We start from the raw sequence: 5,632 nt of genomic DNA, 5'->3' as shown, positions 1-5,632 counted from the left end.
GCAAGTATTCTACAGTTCTCTATGCTATTGTATGCAGTTTTCTGCGGTTTTGGGTCCGTGAAAAATAGACTAGGAGGAGAGTATTTCTTTAAGTTACTTTTGAAAGTTTTGTAAAAGTCCCTAGCATATTGTTCTGTTTGAAGTTGGAGTCTATTGATGCTAGTTGGTCTTTTATGTATTGAACTTGGATCTTTTTAAGGCCTTTTGAAGCTTGCTTCCGGGCTTCTTTTAGGGAGTTCCTATTTTTATCATTTTTGTTGGCATTCCAAATGTTCCAAGCTCGTTGTCTTGTTAGGATTAGTTTGTCACACTCATCATTCCACCAGGCATGTTTCCATTTTTTGGTAAGGAGAATGGTTTCTTCTGCTGTCTGTACTATATCTTTTTGAAGTTGTTCCCATGTTTTAGGTGTTTTCTTTTCCAAAAGTGTCCTGAAATTGTGTTCCTTGGTTAATTTCTGAGTGTCAAACTTTTTAGGTTGATATTCGCTCTTTCTTTTATATATTGGTCTAATTTTGAATTTAACGACAGATAGATAGTGATCTGAATCTAAACTTGCACTCTTAGCAACTTTTACATAGAGTATCTCTGATGCATTAAGGACATTACTAATGCAGATACCACGTCCAGGGCCGTCAAGAGCTGTCTGAAAAGGTTTCAACGGTTTTGAGAGGTAGGTTGCGTTCAGAAATAATTGTGAAGAAAGAAATTGGATACATTGCCCTGTTTTCGAGTTATTTGTAAATGAAGTTAGCCAATCAGGCCGTTGCATGAGGCCCGCAAGAGACGGTGTCGCCAGACGTGATCTTCGTTTGGTTTCCCAAAAGCGAAAAAGACAGCAAACGAATAACTAAGCATGGGTTGTAAGGGTTGAACCCGAGCCAAAGGCTGAGCTGTCTCTTGGGCTATCATCTATGCTATGAGAACGACGGACACTAATTGTATCTGGCGGGGCGCGCAAAACCGCCTGATTGGCTAACTTAAATGCTAATTAACTCAGAAAAGGCGCAACGTATCTAACTTTCTCTGCAACGGTTATTTCTCGGTAGAACCTACACAGCAACAAGCTTACAAGTTTTTCAGACTGCTTGTGACCACCCTGTATAATAATGCCTCATAATCAGAGCCTAGATCGTAAAACACGCATGCATTAATGCAGTATCATATCATTACATGTGCCCAATGAGGCATCAAAATAAAAGGAATATGCGGTGTGGAAATTCACTTCCATAATTATTTCTGTTTGCTTCTAAAACAGTTCGCAACAACCAATTGCTCCGAATTCTCTTCACTTAAGCTCGTACATTTGTCAGACAAAACATTTTTGTACATAGAAAATGACCTTCGTACGTCACAAGAAATGAACCTGGTGCGTACTTAAGTCTAGAAATCTCGGTAAAAGTCGGATCAAGTTGAAAGTGTTTTGCATTTTCCCCACAAAATATTTATTTTGTAGACTTCATGAACTCCAAATCAGGATTTGATCCGATAACTTCGTTCATCTTACCTTTCGCAGCATTACCGACCTCTTCATAGCACGACTGCAAAGATTTTTCAGCCTGTTCAATAACTGTCAGAGGTTCCACCAGCTACATATGGCTTCCAACTTCTGATTTGATGTGAATCAGGTCTTTCTTCAAATCTATTTCCTTGAATGTCACTTCCCCAAGGTGCATTAGCGGCTTCGAATTTGTGTACAACTCAAAATAGAAAAAAAAAAAAGATTAGATGGGGAATAACGTGGCTTTTCAGCAGAATGAAGCAGTCAGATGTTAACTTCAATAAATATTTCGGGAATTTAACATGTCTTACACATTTAACTTCATCAAAATTACCGCAATGAACGATGGCAGAATTTATCCACGTCCCACATATGGTTAAAATAGGTTGTGGCGACACTGCTAATGTGGCAATATATCTCTAAAAGGGGCAACACGGATAAGTGTTTTCCAAGAATACTTTCAGTAGAAAAAAAAAACACCATATGACTTAATTAATGTTGGCAGAAACATCATTAAACCTTTGTATTTTGTACGTCTCTTTACCCTTCTCTGTAGAGAATATCAGCGTATTCACATTGTGACATTTTAGACGCATTGTTTCAACTATACGAAGTAGTATTTCAGTTGCTTTCCCGGCCTTAGACATATTACGTTGTAGCAATACGTTGTAACAATAACAGGACCATTTTTTACTTAAATTTATTGGCGCCAAGTATACTTTTACCGACTTCTACCGAGCTATGAAGTTTGCAGATTGTAAAATTCGGAAAATCACTCATGTTCGGCGGTTTTGGCATAATTCATGTGGAAAAAGCAGCAGCGAGAGGTGCTCTCATCGAAGTTGCTGCAATATATGCACTGAGCCCAGAAAAATAATATAATACGCATTTTAAACGTCTGAATCCATGCAGTTGTATCGATGAAATCTTCGAAATGTGCATTTACTCCCTACATGCTCAAAACATGCAAACAAGTACGCAACATGCATTTGCACGGAACCCGCTCTCTAATCATCATAATTCATCCAATTGTAAGCCAACGCGTAGTGTATATGCAGATGGTCGGAAATTAATATTTCAGTCGGTAGGAGGTTTGCAAGTGAGGTACGTTTTCAAACTGATTTTATTTCTGCATCGACATTCGAAGACCTTTTTTTTAAAAAAGACACACACACACACACACACACACACACACACACACACACACACACAGTCGTCTGTGATGTGTCCACTACCAAGTTTTCCTGGGGGGGGGGGGGGGGGTTACATGAAATCTTTGGAATATGTTTTTACCGTCTACGCGATTTCGCCGGGACAGTTTTAGTATAATTCAAAGGAAGTATACACTCAGTAGCGCGGTAATAGCCAGATCATGCAGTATTTGTTGGAGGCGACTTTAAACTCTCGAGTATGGAGTGGGGGCGGGGGTGTCTATGGATTCATCGCAAGTGGTGTGAAGAGGCAAACTTGTGAAGTGCTTTTGGAAAAGTTTATCGAAAACTCTCTTCAGCAGCTAGTTCGATAACTCACTCGCAGTGGAAATATTTTAGATCTTGTACCTACAGACAGGCCTGACCTTATCAACAGTGTCAGTATGGAGACAGGGATTAGTGATCATGATGCCATTATAGCGACGATGTCTATTGAATTAATAAATCTACCAAAAAGACTAGGAGAGTATTTTGCTAGGGAGAGGAGATAAGTAGCTAACATCCAACTTGGGCAGTGAATGGACATCATTTATTTCCAATATGATGAAAGCGGAGGAATTATGGACAAAGTTTAAACGGATTGTAAATGGTGCTCGGAAGAACTAGGTGCCGTGTAAGTGGATTAAGGACAGCAAAGACCCACCGTGGTTTCACAACAAATTTCAGAAAATGCTGAGGAAGCAGACAGTTGCACTCTCGGCTCAAAAGACAAAAGTTAGTAGTAATTCGTGCCTCTGTAAACAGATAGATGCGCGAAACGTACTTAAGGAAAAAAATCTTCCCGAGAACCCGTGAAAATACTGATCCTACACTATGTAATCAAAGTATCCGGACACCCCCAAAAACATAGGTTTTTCGTATTAAGTGCCTTGGGAGAGCCAGTCCTGACAAAACTCTACCATCTGGTGAGCAAGATGTATGAGACAGGCGAAATTCCCTCAGACTTCAAGAAGAATATAATAATTCCAATCCCAAAGAAAGCAGGTGTTGACAGATGTGAAAATTACCGAGCTATCAGTTTAATAAGTCACAGCTGCAAAATACTAACGCGAATTCCTTACAGACGAATGGAAAAACTGGTAGAAGCCGACCTCGGGGAAGATCAGTTTGGATTCCGTAGAAATGTTGGAACACGTGAGGCAGTACTGACCTTACGACTTATCTTAGAAGAAAGAGTAAGGAAAGGCAAACCAACGTTTCTAGCATTTGTAGACTTAGAGAAAGCTTTTGACAATGTTGACTGGAATACACTCTTTCAAATTCTAAAGGTGGCAGGGGTGAAATACAGGGAGCGAAAGGCTATTTACAATTTGTACAGAAACCAGATGGCAGTTATAAGAGTCGAGGGACATGAAAGGGAAGCAGTGGTTGGGAAGGGAGTGAGACAGGGTTGTAGCCTCTAAGAAAATGGCTCTGAGCACTATGGGACTCAACTGCTGAGGTCATTAGTCCCCTAGAACTTAGAACTAGTTAAACCTAACTAACCTAAGGACATCACAAACATCCATGCCCGAGGCAGGATTCGAACCTGCGACCGTAGCGGTCGCGCGGTTCCAGACTGAAGCGCTTAGAAACGCTCGGTCACAACGGCCGGCTATTAGAATTTATTTTGTTATTTATTTATTAATATTTGTAGAATATTTATTAGAATTTATCGGAATTTGTTAGAATTCCCTGTGTATCCAGACTTTGTGGGTATCCTGTTTATATCCTCCCGAATTTAGGATTTTCTAAGGTGCAATAATGCTTGAAGATCTTGATTTCGCAGACGACATTTGCTTTATGGCACAACGATATCGAGACATCGAAGAGAAACTGGCCAGGCTAGACAGAGAGGCGGAAGTTGCAGGCCTCAAGATAAATGTTCGCCAAACCAAAGAAATGCGGATAAATTCGACCATCACGCCTATGCTGGCCTTTTGTGGAGAGGACGTAGAACAGGTCCAATCTTTCCTCTATCTCAGAAGTATAGTCACGACTACAGGAGGCGCTGAGGAGGACGTCCGTAGTCGCATCCGCAAAGTAAATGGTGCGTTTGTAGAACTGTACCCTGTTTGGAGGAATAGGAACATCTTAAAGAAGACCAAACTCCGGCTGTTCAATAACAATGTGAAGGCTGTTCTGTTATATGGTTGCGAAACTTGGAAGGTGACTAACCACATCAAAAACCAGCTCCAAGTTTTTATCATCCGCTGTCTCCGGTGTATTTTAAATGTGAGATGGCCAGATAAAATGACAAATGAAGATCTTTGGAGGCAGACAAATCATCAACCAATCAATAAACAAATCAAAGAAAGAAAATGGAACTAGATTGGGCATACATTGAGGAAACCAGATGGAGCTATTGAAAGGATGCCTTTGGATTGGAACCCTCAAGGAGTTAGAAATCGTGGTCGACGTGGAAAAGGACGATCGAGAGAGAAGCTGCAGAGGATGGGAAAACCTGAAGTGAAGTGAAGAGACTTGCTAGAAATCGTACCAGGTAGACGAATTTCGTCACGGCCCTATGTTCCAGAGGGAACGACAGGAACTAAGCAAAGCAAGCAACAAAGCAAGGTGCAATAAGGCGATCACACCCAAACAAGAGAAACACCTCCATGCCTTAACACCACCTCATCCGTTCTTCACTGTTGGCACCAAACCTGGTGGCCGGTAACGCTCTCCAGACATCCCCCGAACCAAGACCTTTCCGCCGGACTGCCACATAGGACAGCGTGATTCGTCACTCCAAATCACTCACTTCCAGTCGTCCAAGATCCAGTGGCGTCACTCTTTAGCCACCTCAAGTGTCACTTAGTACTCACTGCATGAATGTGAGCTTATGAGAAGCTACTCGGCCATTATTCGGGATTCTTTTAACATCTCTATGCACAGTCGTTGTGGTTGCTTCACAGCCAGTAGCAGTTTGAAATTCACGAGT

This window comes from Schistocerca piceifrons, chromosome 7 (assembly GCF_021461385.2).
Source record: "Schistocerca piceifrons isolate TAMUIC-IGC-003096 chromosome 7, iqSchPice1.1, whole genome shotgun sequence".
Taxonomy (NCBI): Eukaryota; Metazoa; Arthropoda; class Insecta; order Orthoptera; family Acrididae; genus Schistocerca; species Schistocerca piceifrons.
The sequence above is the reverse complement of the archived record's forward strand: the minus strand, read 5'-3'. Positions refer to the sequence as shown.